This window comes from Schistocerca nitens, chromosome 3 (genome assembly GCF_023898315.1).
Source record: "Schistocerca nitens isolate TAMUIC-IGC-003100 chromosome 3, iqSchNite1.1, whole genome shotgun sequence".
In the NCBI taxonomy this organism is placed as follows: domain Eukaryota; kingdom Metazoa; phylum Arthropoda; class Insecta; order Orthoptera; family Acrididae; genus Schistocerca; species Schistocerca nitens.
Genome location: NC_064616.1, coordinates 670,480,257 through 670,499,647, shown reverse-complemented (window position 1 = coordinate 670,499,647; position 19,391 = coordinate 670,480,257).

Here is a 19,391-nt window from a genome sequence, read left to right as displayed (position 1 = left end):
AGTTTGTGTTAATAAAAAGAGGATACCGGCCACCAAACAACATCCTCTCCCTGCTCCCATGGTACAGCTCTACAGAGACAACGAGACGACATCAAACATTTATCCTCTGTTGTCTGTTTCTCAGACTATGACTGATGTGAAGCTATATATAATACATCCCAGTTCTTGTTGGCGCTATTTTCGTATTGCGTATAAGACTTTTGAAAATGTACGACCTTCCCAGGATTGGAACATATGACCTGTTTACTGGAGTCAAACACGCTATGGTATGCGTTGCGCCGCGGAACGCCTCACATATGCAGTAACTCGTCTGTGTACCTTCTATATAGGAAATCAGCACTGCATTTTGCCAAAAATAATTTTGTTGTGCTTTGGATCATAGTTCATGACTTATAGTCGATAATCTAGTTATACGGACCCATTCGCAAAAGTTCTACAATTCCTTAGTTTTGAGTGAGTTTAATGATGTTACAGGGAGGAGGTAAAAGAATGTCCGTCGTTGCACGTATCACCACTCTAAATGGGTGAAGCATAACGAATCAATTTTCGCAAGGTTCCTACTATCAGTATTCACAAAATTCCTTTCTATTGTTGCTTAAAAGTTGTAATTGATTTTTCCATCACTAAATAGCTAAAATGTTTGCAGTAAAAGCACGTAAAAGACTCGTAACTTCGGCTAGCGCTCCTATTACACACGTATAGCTTCGTCTTACTCCTAGGCTGCGATGTCACCAGAGTATCAGCCAGTAAAAGAGCGTTTTCGATCACGTGATCAGGTATTGATATTTAAAGATTTTTAAGCTTTAATTAAATAAAAATAACAGATATTTTGTGAGAATATTGACGTTAAATGCTATTTAGATGTTATTATCAATCAAAATAACAACAATCCGAACCATATTTTTAACACAGTAAAATAACCTATTTCTTGCAATGATTCTGAAAGCATTCCTTACATTAGACGGTGTTGAACGCATCCACACCTGTCACAACAACTAGATTTTACCAACTCACGATAGCTGCCGAATTGGTCGCCAAGCGACAGGAGTTAGCCCCCGTGACTTCTGAAGCTCTGTAGCATCGTGAGATGACGTTTCCGGACGAGAGTTCCTTTCTTCAATTTCTGCCTTGATAAATCCACTGCAGCTCTTAAAAGTTTGTCGGTTTCGTTTTGTTACAGCCTGCATTTTCGTATGAGCACCCCATTCCTGCGGAAATCTCTAAACTTCTATGAGAAGGTCTCGTATGGATGGAAAGAAATCTGTGACGAGAAAGCCTCTATAGCTAAAATTACAAAGTCTATGATTTGTCACGTACATTTCTTATTTTCGGAAGAGACCACTGTCTCAACGATACAACTTCGTTTAAATGAGTCCGCACTATTAATCATAATCCGATGACGAAATAGTGTATAGGTACAGGGATATAAGAATCAGAATCCTGAGATCTTTGATCAACAGCTTTGCGGGTGTCAACTACCATTTTGTTTGCTTCATCATTTACATTACATTAAACATAATTCAAAATAACAATTCTGTCACTTGGACACAGAAAAATATATACAATTTTCTATTTCCAGTGGTATATCGTCGATGTATATCAAGGAAAGAACAGAACCCTGAAGTATCGTCAGTTTATACTTCCTCCCCAACATGACTCCAATCTGTTTACAGTCTGTTGACGCTGAATAACAAGGCTTTTAACGAACGTGTGTGGGCACTTGAAAATCTGTACCACACTGGAATTCGGTGCCAGATTTCTTGTTTATCACGAGCAGGGCGCTGGCCTCGGTGTGAGAAAACAAGGTCATTTGATCACAGTTTCAGCATTCTTGAAAGGCTGGCACTCGCATCAGTTCATATCATTATATGTTCTCTGATTTCATCCTCATCAGTCTAATAATTTCAGATGGGAAGTGCAACGCCTGAGACAAGGTGTGAATCGTTCCTTGTTTCGCTGCTGTCATCACGAAACGAGTGTGACAGCAAAACAGTCAAGTCCGTGAAACTGAAGCGAGCAATTTTGTATGAATATCGTGCAAGTGATGTAAAGGCAAGGATAATATGTGGAACACAGACTGTAACTTGAGTATACGACAAGTTGTTTTTCTTTAGTTAATGTCATTCCTTTATTGATGTAACAGAAATAAATCAGATTTAAATAAATATTTAATGGTTATTTAGGGGAGTGCAATCTGGAGGCGTTTTATAATTTAATTTAAACTTATCGTTTATGAGAATCTGGGCATCAGGCGTCATATGTTACAAAGTGACAGTGAAGTGAGCCAATTTTGCAAAAATTGAAACATCCCACTTATGGGGTAAAGATTATGTTATCACGGTTCTTGCGACTCAGCAGCTAATTTATTGTGTGGTTCACAACTGTGGTTTGCAGAAATTACAGACAAACCGCTTCTGTAATTAGACTTTTATCAGAACGTTTTGTCTAGGTACTACGTGGCTTGATTGGGATGTGCTGTATGTACTGTGGATCGATGCATAGCTGTTAGTGGAAATTTCTCCCCATCTCTTCCATTGATGTAACACGGCTACGCTTTGGATAGCTGGCAGTAGGTTCTACTGATTGGTTTAGTGGCGGCCGTCCAATATGCTACCACTGCGTTATTCGGGACGCATAGCTCTAGTCTCTCGCTGACGCTTGGCTCACTGCTGCTAGCGAAATGTTGCAAGCGCTTTACCACATACGCTGGGCAACACTGGATGCATCGTCTGAGAACTTCATAGCAACCTGAAATCGTTCACCTTATGGTGAGAACGCAGAACTGTGTACACGGACTATCTCCGTGGTAACATAAGATTTGACTCAAATAGCTCCAAATTTCAAAACCGGTATTTGCGGGTGACTGCAAAGAATTATTTCTGCCAACGTAAATCTCGAGCAAGGACCGTGAAGACAAGATAAAGATAAGTTAAGCCTCATACTGAAACATATAGACAGCCGTGGTTACACTTGTCCCATTTACGAGTAGAACAGGAAAGGGAATGCCTAGCTGCGGTACAAAATCCCCTCCGCCATACACCGTGTGGTGACCTACGGAGTACGTCTGTAGATGCAGAAATAGCTCTAACAGAATAGAAGAATAAGCTGATATGCTTGCTGAGTTAACATTTCCATTTCCTTCTCCAAACTCTTGCCAGAAGTGTTAGGAACAATGAACAATGCTTTCACCTGCGATGGAGAAGTTTTCTGAATTTTTTTTTTCCGCCAGTCACGGTGGTTGTTATTTGGGATTTAGCCTCCTTCCTTCATCTCTTTGCTAGTATTCCAACTTTGATAAAGGAACATTCGAACGTCCCTGACATCCTCCTAATACGTGTGTGTCTATTGAGCGGCTGACCTGCGGACTCTCGTTCTTATGGCTTCTTTTGTTAAGAACAACGAAATGGATGCTTTCTTCTGCTGAAGACGTGGTGATCAAAACATTGTAAGTCTCCGAAAATGCAGGGCGCGTGACTTTAGAAGGGCCCTTCTTATTGTATGCTGGGGAGCTGGGCTGTCCACAAAGTTGCCTGTGTTCTTTGAAAACACTATTCAGCGTTGCCGTCGTTGAGAGTTTGGTTTCACTTAGAGACTTGTACGGAGCCTGGCCTGCCGGATCTAGTTAAAATATTTTTCAGTAGCTTTCAGGTTACATGATTTTCATGCTTCGTCATGAGGGTGATTAATCTTGTTTCCCGACAAGTGTGTCTGTGGGTGGGGAAAGCGGTGTTTATTAACGCTGCTGTCAATTCAGATGATTGCCTGGAGAAATTTGCAAAGCTTGCTGTTAGTGAACGCCGTGTTACGTAACTGATGTATTACCACGGTTACACAATTATAATCTCTTACATATTACAGACACACTAAAGCGGAGCATTTTCGTTGTCTAGACACGTACCACACTATCACGTCTCGGTTAATAAATGTGAGGTGAATAGAATAAAATGTAATTATTCAAGCGGCTATCCAATAAGAATGAACCACAACTACCCCAGTCCACTCTCTGATACAAACTCCTGTGTTCACTTCACATTTGCACTTATTTTCTCCCATAAATAATTTGTTAACGTACTGTCATCCCACCTTAAGCGATATCTGAATATTTAAACTACTGGCCATTAAAATTGCTACACCACGAAGATGACGTGCTACAGACGCGAAATTTAACCGACAGGAAGAAGATGCTATGATATGAAAATGATTAGCTTTTCAGAGCATTCACACAAGGTTGGCGCCGGTGGTGACACCTACAACGTGTTGACATGAGGAAAGTTTCCAACCGATTTCTCATACACAAGCACATCTAGAAATGGTAGTTTTTTGTCCTAGATGTGTTGGCCACAAGGGACGGTGAAAACCTGGGACATAGCGTGTACCGAAATCCGACACACACGGACCGATATCTGCACAAACTATCAAACCACCACCCGAGCCAGAAAAGAGGCATGATTCATACGCTCGTAACGCGAGCAGGACGAATATGTGAGCCGCAGCACCTCAGACGCGAAACGCAACACCTGGAAAGTGTTCTGAGGAGCAATGAGTACTCCACAAATGATATTAGAAGTGTAACAGAGCCAAACACTCCGCGAAGTAAGAAATCAGAAAAAGAAATGTCTGGTACGGCCTTTCTGCCACACGTTCCCAGTGTGACAGACAGAAACGGCCATATATTGCACAAAAACAGCGTAGAGACAATTTTCAAACCGACAAGGAAGATCAAAGAATGTCTTAGATCGGCAAAGGATGAAAGGGGCACACTTGCAATGTCGGGAGTATACTGCTTACCATGCACATGCGGAAAAGTTTATGTGGGGATTACTGGACGATCAAGCAACACCAGGATCAAAGAACATAGGCAACATTGTAGGTTGGGGCAGGCGGAGAAATCGGCCGTGGCAGAGCACGCGCTGAGTGAGACCGACCATGTAATAAAATTCAGAGAGACTGAAGTTCTGGATGTAGAGAAGCATTATTACACCCGCTTGTTCAGAGAAGCTGTAGAAATACACAAACACGGGAATAGCTTCAACAATAAAGAAGAAAGCCTTAAGGTAAACGGATACTGGCTTCCTGCGCTGCAGCGAGCGACCGTCACAGGTAACAAGAGGACAACCGCATCGGAAATCATCACGGAGAAGCCCTCGGACGTTGGCGCGCCAGGTACATATAGTCTGCGGCCGCGAGCTCGGCTCCTGTTGACCACCGGGTATGGAGGGTGAAGCTTTGACAATGCCAGCCACTCGTGCAGGCGAAACGTCAGTAAAATCATCAGACGAACGTCGGCCGAAGAACCCGAGACAGAAGCAAATAGGCAGTTTGTCAACAAGTGGCCACGAAAGCCTTAACAATGTTGTTCCTACTAATGGTTTATTGCAGTGTGGTTTGAATATTGTGAAGAATCGGACGACAGTGTTTTTATAGAATTATACGGACTTCACTAACAAATGGGAAGTGTTGTTGCTCGTAGTGCTTATGTACACGTGAACATGAATTATTATCAAGATATTTGTGACTGTATCACCGAGAGAAACTTAAGTAACATTACTAAACTACAATGTGTATAAACAAGTCTATCGATAATACGACTCCAGTACCTATAAGCTTTAATACAGCACTAAGTCGCAAAAAAAATTCTGAACTTACTCGTATGATCAAGAATTAGGTCTGACCACGCACGTAAGAGTAACAGATATTAAATGTAAATAGAAATTGGTTTTCTCATTGATATGTTTTCAAACTATATGCGAGTGTATTTTATTGTTTGTCGTATGGTGTTCAGAACTCGCCTTGCTATCTACGTTGTAAACACTTACAGGGACGATCCGTTCCAGTGTGGATAGTGAACGGTTGCAGCCCATGTACCACTGATACAAGCTGTGTCGTACTCTGCTTGAATATTAGCAAATAGATATTATAATTAGATATTAGTAAATATACAAATGCGCCACGTAGATTTTATTTCATAATGCGTCTTGTGCAGGTATAGGTAACACGGTCAATTATCATAATAAAAACAATACCGATATACCGACAAAATACGAGAGGCGCTTACAACCAGTATTGAGCTACAAGACATCTGGTAAATGAGATGTTAAATCTTCTTCATAGTGGACACCATAAACGTAAATTTATTGAATGAAGGAGGCAGTTTTTCCATTCAGACTGTAAGATTCATTAAGAACTCTGTATGGTCCATTCAAATACACGATTAGTTTCCGCTTATATGGTCACTTTAAAGTGTTTACATTATAAGTGGCAGTCAAATGAAAACGGGACAGATGGAAAAGTATGTAAACTGATTACTATTTTAAAAGTAATTGCCATAACTATAAATATATTTATCCCAGTGTGAGACAAGACAGTCAGTGCATCCATGGAGAAATGTTTGTGGTTGACTACGGTACTATGATTATACACAGGCGCGCATCTCTTCATCCGAAACAAATCGCCGGCCGGTGTGGCCGAGCCGTTCTATGCGCTTCAGTCTGGAACAGCGCGACCGCTACGGTCGCAGGTTCGAATCTTGCCTCGGGCACGGATGTGTGTGATGTCCTTAGGTTAGTTAGGTTTAGGTAGTTCTAAGTTCTAGAGGACTGATGACCTCAGATGTTAAGTCCCATAGTGCTCAGAGCCATTTGAACCATTTGAAGGAAATAGATCGGCACGAGTGGCTTTCTTCAGGGCTCCAAAATTATGGAAGTCAAATGGTGAGAGATTGGGACTGTATGTAGGATGTGTAAGGGCTTCCCAGCGAAACTTCTGCAGCGAAGTCGAAACAACCTTGGCAACATGTGGGTCCGCTCTTTTCTTGCCTGACAGTAATGATTCGGAATGCCAAGATCTCTTATAAATACTTTACAATTGTTTTTGTCAATATCTGTAAGTCTGTAGTCTAAAACTGATACTGAACTTTGTGATATTCTGGTAGTAGTTTTCACCATTTGTGCCACGTCAGAAGTGCTCAAAATGTTAGGAAGTTATCAATAATTTCATAGTCAACATCTGTGTTAATATTTATGTTCCCACATATTGTTGTGTTAGTTTTGGGGGCTGACACTCTTTCCAGGACTTCATTTAATTTGTTAAAGAAAATGTCCACATTACCACTAGGTGAGAGGTATACGAACAGGATGATAAACATCTTATAGATCTAGCCTTGTTAGTTCTACGGCTGCTAATTCAAAATGTCTATCTACACTAATTGTGATCAGATCTTATCTTGCTCTAAAATATGTGCCACTTGTATCATACACACAAGATGCCGCACCCTTTAAGATAGTTCCACAGTAGCAAGTTGCACATTCATACGACGATAGCACTATATGCTGTAATTGATCATCACTACACCACTACTACCGTGCTGTTCAAAGACTGTAGTTAAACTTCAAGCTAGCGTATTTTATTTTTAGTGGGCTGCACATTTCTGTGAGTAACAGACATTTCTGAGCCAATTTCCACGGTGTTTGTGCAATCCATTGTGGCACATTCTATTTTCTGCATATACGATGAAGAAATCTCTAAGCCGGCTGAGACACTTATAATGAAGGGGAATCTGTTGTCATGGTTTATCCTAAAATGCCTGCTTCTCCTACCTATGACAACGGGTATTTGACCATGTGTGGCCCCATACCCACCGTCTATACTCTCAGTAATCAGATCCACCAAATGCCCTTTCCCAGTCCTGTTGAAGTGCAGACCATGCCTTGTTCAGATCCATCTCCCGAAAATCCCCAACGGCACCAGTGCAATATGTGCCCTGTCAGCAGAGATCAGCACCATCGTCCACTCCACACTGACTCGCCGTACAGCGCTGCCAAGACGAGGCGTATCATGCCACCGGAACAGCTGTGCAATGCTCACGCTGGAGCCGCGAGTTATGGAAGCTATCTTACTCAGCTTTTCACCTGTCTACCTTTGTTGTAGGCCCTCTCGATATCCAGGCTATGTCCTGCCCCACCTATAACCTCTACCTGATCATCTTTTGTGAAATTCTTACACAAAGGCCCTATATCCTCAGTCACTTTAGCACACCATGCGGCTAAAAAATACTGGTGACCTACATCTACATCTACATTTATACTCCGCAAGCCACCCAACGGTGTGTGGCGGAGGGCACTTTACGTGCCACTGTCATTACCTCCCTTTCCGGTTCCAGTCGCGTATGGTTCGCGGGAAGAACGACTGTCTGAAAGCCTCCGTGCGCGCTCTACTCTCTCTAATTTTACATTCGTGATCTCCTCGGGAGGTATAAGTAGGGGGAAGCAATATATTCGATACCTCATCCAGAAACGCACCCTCTCGAAACCTGGCGAGCAAGCTATACCGCGATGCAGAGCGCCTCTCTTGCAGAGTCTGCCACTCGAGTTTATTAAACATCTCCGTAACTCTATCACGGTTACCAAATAACCCTGTGATGAAACGCGCCGCTCTTCTTTGGATCTTCTCTATCTTCTCCGTCAACCCGATCTGGTACGGATCCCACACTGATGAGCAATACTCAAGTATAGGTCGAACGAGTGTTTTGTAAGCCACCTCCTTTGTTGATGGACTACATTTTCTAAGCACTCTACTAATGAATCTCAACCTGGTATGCCTCTCGTAAGTTCTCTTGTAATTGAGGGTCTAAACCTCTGCCATGACTGCTGCCTACCAGCAGTACTTTCTTCTTCCCAACATTTGGGCCTTTTCTTATTCTTCCTAGTTAGGGACAGAGGCTGCTGCGCATTTCCTACTCTTACACATTCTACGAACGAACGCCCATCTACGCCCATACGTCTTAATCCTAGAAATGATAACAGTCTACTGAAGAGTCCTAAACTCATAATTTCTGTTATGCTGCTAATGGAAGTATAGAGAATCCTTACTCATTTTTTAAAATTTTTCTCTGTTTATTAATGTTTCTTTCATTTACTTCAATCTGTTGCACTTTCTTTCTCTATTCACTCTCTTCGTAGCCTGCTTCTCTTACAAGGGGATCGCGCCTACTCGACGTCACCGGTTTTGCCCGACTTTATTGTAGGCTTAGCCAGAAATGGAAGCGACAGAAGTGGCAGCTTGAGATGGCAAAACGTTTATAAAAAATAGCATTTTTGGCGTGTGTCGGGCGAGTCACAAACCGTTTACGTCCGCATAGCTTCCAAGCAGCCGTTGGCGCAACAGAAAGACAACAGAATGGTAATCAGAGGGTCGTGAGGTCGGGTCTCTGTGCGGAAACTTCTTTCTTTTTATTTTAGATTTTTATATTACTTACACTGAAAATAAACCGAAATAATGCTTAAATAGTGTATTTTTTAATATTTTCATAAAATGCATGAAAAGGAAAGGTAAAGGAAAATCTCGGATTGCAAATAAATTTCCAAGAAAAAATGGAAAATACAGCGTCCATGAGGATTTTTCAAGAAGGTATTGTAATTAATGCGTACAGAACTTCATATTCCGTTAGTTTCGTTTTGACTTCGAGCGGCCTTCGGTAGCTGCAAGCGAGCAATAGATTCCCGGTGTAGGTAATATTGGCCCATCGGCTATTGGGGACCAACACTAGCTACGGCTCTCCGGTAGCAAAGCGCTTTCGCTTGCTAGCTTTCGGCGGAAGGACCGAGTAGCGTGAATTTTTCGAGAATATTGTGAGAACACAGTGAGAATATTGTTTTTCTATAGGAGCTTTAAAAGAACCCTGTAATTTAAAATTCGGTGTGTATATCGTGAGCAATATGCCTCTAAAATTGCTGCTTCTCCCGCTTTTGCGATGAATATCACCCCAGGATCTGTAAATCATCAGCTATAAAATATATAAATGTATCTAATTTTCTCGTATGACAGTAAATACAATTTGTTGAGAATTATTTCGGTGTATTTGCAGGGCAAGAGAAAACTGAAAATAAAAAAAAGGTCCATGTTGGGACTCGTCGTCACGACCCTCGGTTAGCAGCCTGTACCCTATCCGCTGCTGGCTTATGCCTCTCCAGACCCACATCAAACAGGCTACTTTTATGTAAATGTTTGTCCATCTGGAGTACCCGCTCCTTTCATTTCTGGCCAAACCTTGCATTCATCACAAATTTGTACGAAATCGGCGATGACGAGTACGCGTGGTCCCTTGTTAGTTGGACAAGCGTATGTAATCTTTTATCTTTCTTTATCGAGACTTGTAATTTTTGAATCCAAGACGCTATTTTACTTTCACAGATTCTACAACACACTCATTCTTTTGTAATTCTGTGAGTAATATTGTTTAAAAATAGAAAATGGACTTAAATTCAGCAGAAGCAGAATTAAAATTCCCATCCAGTCGTTATTATTTACTTATCTGATGGTATCCCTAAAGCATTTCAGTCAAGACCACGATCAATTATTTTAACCAGTCTTCTGCAGCTGCATTAATACCTTACCGTCTCTTCAATAGCTACACTGTTGTGAGACTTTAAACCTGATACAACCATCATCATTACAACCATCATCAACAGAAACTTAAACTTAACTTTCCTTGTGAATAATTTAGTTTCTTCGGTCTTTTTCATATGTAGTAAGCCTGTTCTTTTTCTAACCCTCTTCACAAAACAAATATCATGGTTTTGATAACTAATACAATAGATGTTTTGGTTAACTACAAGCGGTCTTGTTCTGTAAGTAGTTTACTCAAAGCATTAACAGCTGTTGTATAGTTTTCTTATCTCTCATACAGTGCGACTATTTTAGGAATTTAATGTTCATTACCTAATTTTTCGTGGTGGTATTCAAATGCCTTGTTTCATGAATTGTTTTCCATCCCTTGCTAATCCATAAAATAATATGCTCTCTAAAAAGCCTTTTAGTGTATTGAACCACTGTCGATTATACAGCAGTTTAAATAATATTATCAGATATTCTACAGATAATATTTCTGTTATTTAATTCACATTTAACCATACATTTTATTCGTTCCAGAATTTGCACTCCCCTATAACTCCTGAAAATGAACAGTTTGAGATGTGTGTCAATGCATGAGTGAAGATAGAATACAGTACTGTCTATCGCCACCAGATGGTGGTGATGCTGCTGCTTCCTATAGGTGCTACCTTCCAGCAGCACTGGTTTCGGATCGTCAGTACGCTGGTAGACATCGATAAGACAAAATGGAAGCAGACAAACATGGGCAACGGTGGACGGTATGGTTCCTCTGGAAGTAAGGAGCAACTACTTCAGACGTCTATAAGAGGTTAATAGCCATTTGTAGGTAAAGAGCATGAAGTCGCAGATCCGTATTTTGTTGAGTTCAGAGACGGCAGGGACTGTGCTGAAAAACGCAAAAGGACTTGGCGTTCAGCAACAGCACGCAAACCAAACAATTTTCAGTGTGTCAGTGGCTTGATATGGGTCACAGGCTAATTACATTTAATGAACTATAGAAGGCAACAGATCTATCACGGGAACCCTCCACATCAACGTCCATGAGGATTTGAAGATGAAGAAGGTCTGTGACAGTGGGTGCCTCATTCCCTCACCGTTGCGCAGAAACAGAAGTGTGTGGACCTATGCCAACAATTGTCACAACAGTACAGTGCGGATCCAGTGTAGTTCTTTGAGCGTCTCGTCACCATCCACTAGTTCTTCCATGAGCCTTCGTAAAAGAAACGGCAGACTGTGGAGAGGAAGCATATTAGGAGAGCTTGTCTCAGGACATCACGGTTGGGAGTATTCGTGCAGCAACAACTGACGACTGTGTTCTAGAATCAAGGAGGGACATTGTTGGTGGACAAGCTTGCTCCCAATACAACACTCAACAGTGATCCGGTACTGAAGTTCGCTGCACCATCTCTTCCGGTGTATTCAACAACTTACAACGCCGGCACGGAAAATGGAGCCGTGGTGTTCTGCTCCAACACGACAATGTGCGCCTACATGCCAGTCGTCAGCTCATTGCCACTGTATATGAACTAAGGTTTTTTTGCTACCACATCCTCCATATTCATCCTCCATATTCACCGAATCTACCTCCTAGCGACTACGTGCTATGGGGCGCAATGAAAGTGATCATGCGGGGTAAGAAGTTCACCACCAAAGACGAACTTCATGCAGTTGTCCACCAGCGGCGCCGATACCCCCAAAGAATGGTTTGCTACACAAATACGGAAGCTGCCAGAACTATGGAAAAACTGCATAGACACTGGCGGAGAATATCTGTAATATAATCTGTATTCGTTTGTTCAGTAAATGGTTCCTGGGAACACAAAAAAACTGTCGTGTCAGTCGTTTCTGAAAGCCCCAAGTATTTTGTAAAGGGTGTTGTACATACCGAGCGATGTCATACAGTGGTAGAGCGTTGGACCCTGCTTAGGAGAGACTCATAGTCTGAACAACCTACTCTGGTTTTCCATGGTTCTGTTAAAACACTCTGGCGAATGACAGAACGGCTCTATGAAGAAGATTAATCTTTTTTTCTTCCTCCACCCTATGGAAACACGCGGTGCTTCAGTTTTAAAAACGCAAAGCACTATTTTTTGGTGTTTTTACAAAGCTGAGTGCTAATATTTGAATACTAGTTGGTTATGGCTCTCTCCTATATTTCATAACAGTAATACAAGTTTCGTCAAACACAACAAATAAATGTGGAACTTGTTTCTTGCACAAGGCTAAGTATGGTCAGCTACCTCAGTTTATGTCATATTTAATCTAGCGTTTCATGTGTAGAGACTTCAACTTCGATAGGCCATTTACCGGTTCCTTACACAGTTCATATCTAAGTGGAATTGGAATAAAGCTTGTTGTAAGATTGAATGAACAGTATATTCTGCCATAAGCTTCATGGCGGTATATGATAAGATTTTGTTACTGAGCAAATAGTGATATATTCTGCTGCCTGTTTTAATGAGTGAACATGTAAGTAAGTTTTAGCGCTAACGTCCGCATCTCATGGTCGTGCGGTAGCGTTCCCGTTTCCCGCGCCCGGGTTCCCGGGTTCGATTCCCGGCGGGGTCAGGGATTTTCTCTGTCTCGTGATGACTGGGTGTTGTGTGATGTCCTTAGGTTAGTTAGGTTTAAGTAGTTCTAAGTTCTAGGGGACTGATGACCATAGATGTTAAGTCCCATAGTGCTCAGAGCCATTTGAACCATTTTTTAAGGGCTAACCTGATTGTAGATGGCCCCTATTATTAAATAAAACTGCATGAAAATGAATTTTAATATGCTAATGAAGTTAGAATTGGATATAAGAACTGTAAAACGGTTCAGTAGGCCAATATAGAAACACAGGTAGTATTTGTTATACAGGCTGTTCCAGGAGGAATGGTCAATATTTAGGGATATGGTAGCAACGACATTCGAACCAAAACAGTCTAGTAATTAAGGGCTCTAAAATGCATGTTTTAAGAGCTGGGAGCACTTCATCATCTTCGATACTGTGAAACAAATCTCTTCTTCTGCAAGCCCTTTGCTTTCCATATCTTGGGAGGAGGCAGTATGGACCAAAACCAGAAATAATTGTCTAGTAAACACGGGCTCTAAAATGCATACCATAAGAACTGTGAGCAAATGCTCAGTAAGAAAGATGTATTTCACGGTAGAAAAGATGAACAAGTGCTCATGGATCTTAAAATATGTACTTTAGGAGACGATGTTGACTGGACATTTTTTCCATAATTTGGTTCGCATTACCACCTCTGAAAATATGGAAGACAAAGAAATTGCAGTAGAAGAGATCTGTTTTACAGTATCGACGATGAAGTGCTAATAGATCTCAAGGTATGCGTTTTATAGCCCAGTTTTACTACATCTTTTTGCTTAGAATGATCGTTCCTGCCATATTTCTGAATACTGGCCATTGCTCCTGGGACATCCTTTATAACTTAGTTAAAGATAAACCTAGTGACAGGGTAGCTGCGACTTGCATACAATGTACCTAAAGAGATTACTTACAAAGCAGCGACAAGAATTGCTACTGACAGGTTTCAGACCGAGTTAACGAGTCATAATGAACATTTACAAAGAAGAGTAGCCGGTGCAATAGGTGCTAATTTATCATAAAAGTCAACAATATTTGATCACACACTCCATGTCATGTGATAAAGTACTGTCACCAGTAAAACATACGCACAACGTGTCGCTGCCTCTAAACTTATTTCCTAGCATGAATATTATAAGAGGATAGAACATGCTCTTGGGAGGTATGCTGCTACATACAACATTCGAAAGATACTTGCTACGCCGAGATCAGATTTTCAAGAAGAATGGCGTTCATTTCATTAGGAGGCCATTAACACCACAAACTGCTGTGCGTGCTGTGTTCACGTTCGAGGTAACCGAATTCCGTACTGACATCAAAAAAATGGCTCTGAGCACTATGGGACTTAACATCTATGGTCATCAGTCCCCTAGAACTTAGAACTACTTAAACCTAACTAACCTAAGGACAGCACACAACACCCAGCCATCACGAGGCAGAGAAAATCCCTGACCCCGCCGGGAATCGAACCCGGGAACCCGGGCGTGAGAAGCGAGAACGCTACCGCACGACCACGAGGTGCGGGCGTACTGACATCACTTGCGTTATTCCAGACTGACAGATTAATTCCGTACGTTTCCAAAATACCTTAGGTTCGAAATTATATTTTTTTAGTGTTACACTTTGGAAGGAAGGAAGGAAGGAAGATTGGGTTTTACATCCCGTCGACATTGAGGTCATTAGAGACGCGACACAAGCTCGGATCGTATCAAGGATGGGCATGAACAGCAAGTGATGAAAGTTGGATAATACGTCTAAATGTGCACAAATAAAAGACAATATCCTAAGTTTACTAAACAGAACAGGAATGTAGTTCAAGAAATGAAGCAGCCTTGAATCCGAGTGCTGATTATAACTCCACAGTATTTCATGAGTCATAATTCAATTCCCTGTTGCCTACGCCTGTCCTGAGTGACAATATACACGGCTGTTAGTTGTGGGAATGGCAGAAAGGGCAGTTAGTATTGCTTAACGTGGATTGCCAGCCACGCCCCAGGGTTTTTAATTAGTTGTTTTTTTGTTGTAGGAGAGAGTCTTGTTAACTGCTGAAAATTAATATACGGTGATCTGGAGCTCGAACGCCAAACACTTGTCACTTGACACTTGACACGTCATTCATTAAGCTGTCGCGCCAGATTTAAGAAACCTCTTCGGGGGCTTCTTACATAATTTTGGAATTCTATTGTCCTAAGCGCTAAAAGAACTTCCTTCAACTGATTCTAGGCCAGGGGCGATTACTTTTATTCCTTGCGTTAGTTTTTATTGTTTCCTCAAGTGCAGTAACATCTATTTTGTTTTCTGAGATTAGTCTTTCAAACAGTCAAGAAATTATAGGGTCTTTTTTGACCATAACTACGCCTGATTTACTTCCTCACACTTCGTAAACATTTTATAATTTTTTTTGTTTTCTTAGTTTTCGTCAGTCCTCTTCTGTTATCGTCGCAGGGATAGTGCCTTAAAGGTAAGATATTGTCGCTTGACAGTATAGTATAATGTGATCGATAAGCGCATCGATATGCGCAGAATCGCAGGCAGACGGTACCCAGACCGTTTGCTCACAGTCAGCTCTTTATTTTCTAAGACATCTTATAACTTTGCATTTGAGAACTCGTTATGATCCTTTCGATGTGACCCAGTTTGCGAAAGTGCTTGTGTGAACTCGTTATGCTTGTCCGTGATCTGCTTTCGTTTCAGGTCTTGCGCCAGAGAAGTGACACAATTGAACTGTGACGCACGAAACTTCCAAGAAGATTTTTAACACTCACGTACATACATTACGCTTCGAAACTTATAAATCGGACATACACCCTCGAAATGTAGTTACAATCTCATGACACAGTTACAGCTTTGCAACAACACATATTAGCTACATCTGAAAGGAGATAAATAAAATTGTCGAAAGCTTGATCAATATTTCTGTAGACAAACAGGAGATCAGGCCACTGTATCTTACACAGCAGTCATGCCTGGCTATTAATCCCCGCCTGATTAACTATCCTAATGTATTTGGGCAGTTCATGTTTATTTGTATTTCCTTTCCATTCTGCTCATTTCGTATTGGCAGAATGTCTCTTTGTATAAATCCGCAGCTTTTGTATTTGTCTGTCCATTATTCAAGGTGAAGAAAAATTAGCACACTCGAAATTCATAGCGTGATTCCTTTCCCACTAGCAACACAAAAATGTCCACAATAAATTTTTGCCCTCTGGATTTATTCGGTAGAAAATTGACATCAAATATTGGCAATTTGGAAACATTGCAGTCACGTAACGACGAGTATTTTAGTTAAATGCAGTGTAATGGTGTAGTGCTATTAGTGTAGAGGACAGAGCTCTTCGTTCGAATCCTTGAGGTGGAGATTTCAGATTCGGGTCTAAGTGTGGTTCTTGAGTACATGGTATGCTATCTGGCTTCTTAATCGTTATACGGCAGTTATAGCAGGTGTTATACGAAACAGTGCAGTTACTTCATACTGAAACGAAAATGAGAACACAATCATCTTTATTACTACACTTTTATAGACGTATTTTGCCTCACCACGTCCACTCTGTTCTTTTACCATGTACTGCAGCCTTTCATGCTTTTCAGTCGATTGTTGGCATGGCTTCACTCTTCTTCAGTTATATACCTCCTCCAAAGTTAAAAACTTAATAACTAACTGCACTCAGCTTCTTTCCGGTCTATATCTGCCTTTCTTATCCTCCACTATTATATTGATACCTACCCTAGATAGACCCACTTCAACGATGCAAATCTCTTAGCCACATCTTCTAAGTGTGTTGTTTCGCAAAAATGGTGTCTCCAGACTCTGTACTGAATAGAGATGACGTGCAGGTGATGTAGGTGGTGTTCTTCCTTCTCACTGGTCTACGTTCAAATGCACATTCAGAGCATTTGTCACTCTAGATAGCCCTCTATACGCTGGGAAAGACTCACCAACGTGCTTTCTCCCAGTTATGACGTCACAAATTTGACATACTCGACTTTGACCTTCGAATGCTAGGTCCGTGTATTGAGGCGGCCTTACACTGCACATGCAATGCGGCTGAATTGCCACGTGCGGGACTTTAGCGGAACTGCATTCAGCTATCAATTCGAGCGAGGAAAATGCCAAATGCAGATCTCCAGTGCGTGATGCCTTTGTGTTGATAGGGTGCTGGATCTATGCGAAGCTAGGAACGACGTCCTGGTCCCTGCAGCTCTGAGGGAAAGCCAGTATGCGAAGTAGGTTCGACTTGTCTTTCTGCAATTTCTCCTGTTAACGAACGCAGTGGAAGGTATCTCTGCTGTCGAGATGACTACTATTCAAACGAAGGTTCTCGCAGCGTGTCACTGCAATACAATCTTAAGTTAATTTTCCGATTTCCAAGATTTTTATACAAGGAAAGGTAATAATGATTATCAATAGACACGGATTTTAGGAAATCAAGACCCACATATATTAAATACAGACGTCGATTCTTGAAAACTCAAAATATGGCTGTAAGTAATTGGAGAAAGGATTTGGATTTGGTGATAAGTTCCTAAGGGGCCAAACTGCTGCGGTCATCGGTCCCTAGGCTTACACACTACTTAATCTAACTTAAACTAACTTACGCTAAGGACAATACACACACACGTACCCTAGGGAGGACTCGAACCTCCGACGGGGGGAGCTGCGCGAACCCTGATAAGGTGCCCTAGACCGCGCGGCTACCACGCGCAGCTGATTGGCGAAAGATATAGGTGTTGTCAGAGAAAACTGATACAGAATTCTGACAGATGCCTTTCATTTCAGAAAAAGATAGACATTACTAACACTTAAACGTTAACTAAAATGGTATGTGACGAAAATATTATCTATACCAAAAGTAGTTGCATGTAAGATAAAATCGGAAAATGGTTAAAAATGTACCTATAAAATGTCTACAACGTTAAAATGTAAACATGAAGGAGAATTAGGTCAACTGGATCTTAACAGGCTATATGATTCATCACATTTTGTTGAAGTATAGTAATAATCGAAAGACGCAGTTTTGAAACAGATACGACCATAACGCCTAATTCCTACGGTGAATATGTTGCGAATCTGTTTCGGCTTGTATTGGGTTAGGCTCTCCTGCATGGAGAACAGTTTTATAGGATGAACAAACATTCGCACACTCGGACTCCACGGAGGGCTTCGTTGCCTACTAGCGATGCAAAAATATCTAACAAAATTCCATCTCGTGCGTATTTACTGTGAAAATAGACGTCAAACAATGCCAATTGGGCAACATCTTAATCACATATATCTTTATTCAGGACACAGTCAGTACAACGGCTGGAGTTTTGCTTTAGAACACTCGCCCTGGATAGTTCGATTCAGGATCTAAGTACATTTCTCATCTTATTATTATTATTATTATTTCTGCATCATTCAACAAAACACTGCTACTCAAAAAAATTTCAAGGTACCAGTCACGATGTTTCCCTAGCATTAGTAGACGAGATTTTTCCAAGTTTCAAATTGTGTAACTGATAATAATGCTATGACTGCGATAGGAAATGAATCCACAACCTTCGGTGCGAAAGCACATAAACGGTCGACCTCAGGCGGTAACCTATAATTGGACGTGTCGGACATAGACGAGGACTGCGAATAGGTGGCGCTAGATGGGGATGTGAGTCGGTCGGGGAGCGATCCGAAATAGTCCGCGCAGTTACGGTGAACGCTGTGTCCAGGTGGCGCAGTGGTTAACGCCACGGCCTAATAAGCAGGCGGTCGTGGGTTGTAGTCCCAGTCCGAAACAAATTTTCACTCGTCCCCGGTGCTGCCCCACACAGTCTCGATGCGGCTGATATTTTTAGTGCCTTTCCTTCCCTTTCCTTTCTCCTCCCTCCACCTTCAAGTTTACATAATAATAATCCATTGGCATGCAAGTAAATGTGCTTATGAAAAGGAACAGTGAAACGCGCTATTAGTCGTTACATGAGGATGACATCAGAATCAGTAACATAGCAGATAAAGTAGTGCGAAACAACACACTTAGAAGATGTGGCTAATAGATCTGCATCGTTGAAGTGGGTCTATCTAGGGTAGGTATGAATATAATAGTGGAGGATAATAAAGGCAGAGATAGACCGGAAAGGAGGTGGGTACAGTTAGTTATTAAGTTTTTAACTTTCGGGGAAGGGATATAACTGAATCAGTGTGAAGCAATGCCAACAATCGACTGAAAAGCATGAAAGGCTGCAGTACATGGTAAAAGAACAGAGTGAACGTGGTAAGGCAAAATACGTCTATAAAAGTGTAGTAATAAGGACGGTTGTGCCCTCATTACGTTATGTGTTACTTTCAATGAATATATGACTCTTCAAAGCACCAGAAAACTGATATCTTGATAACCCGGTATTTACTGGTATGATTAGATGTGACAAAATGACGTGAAAC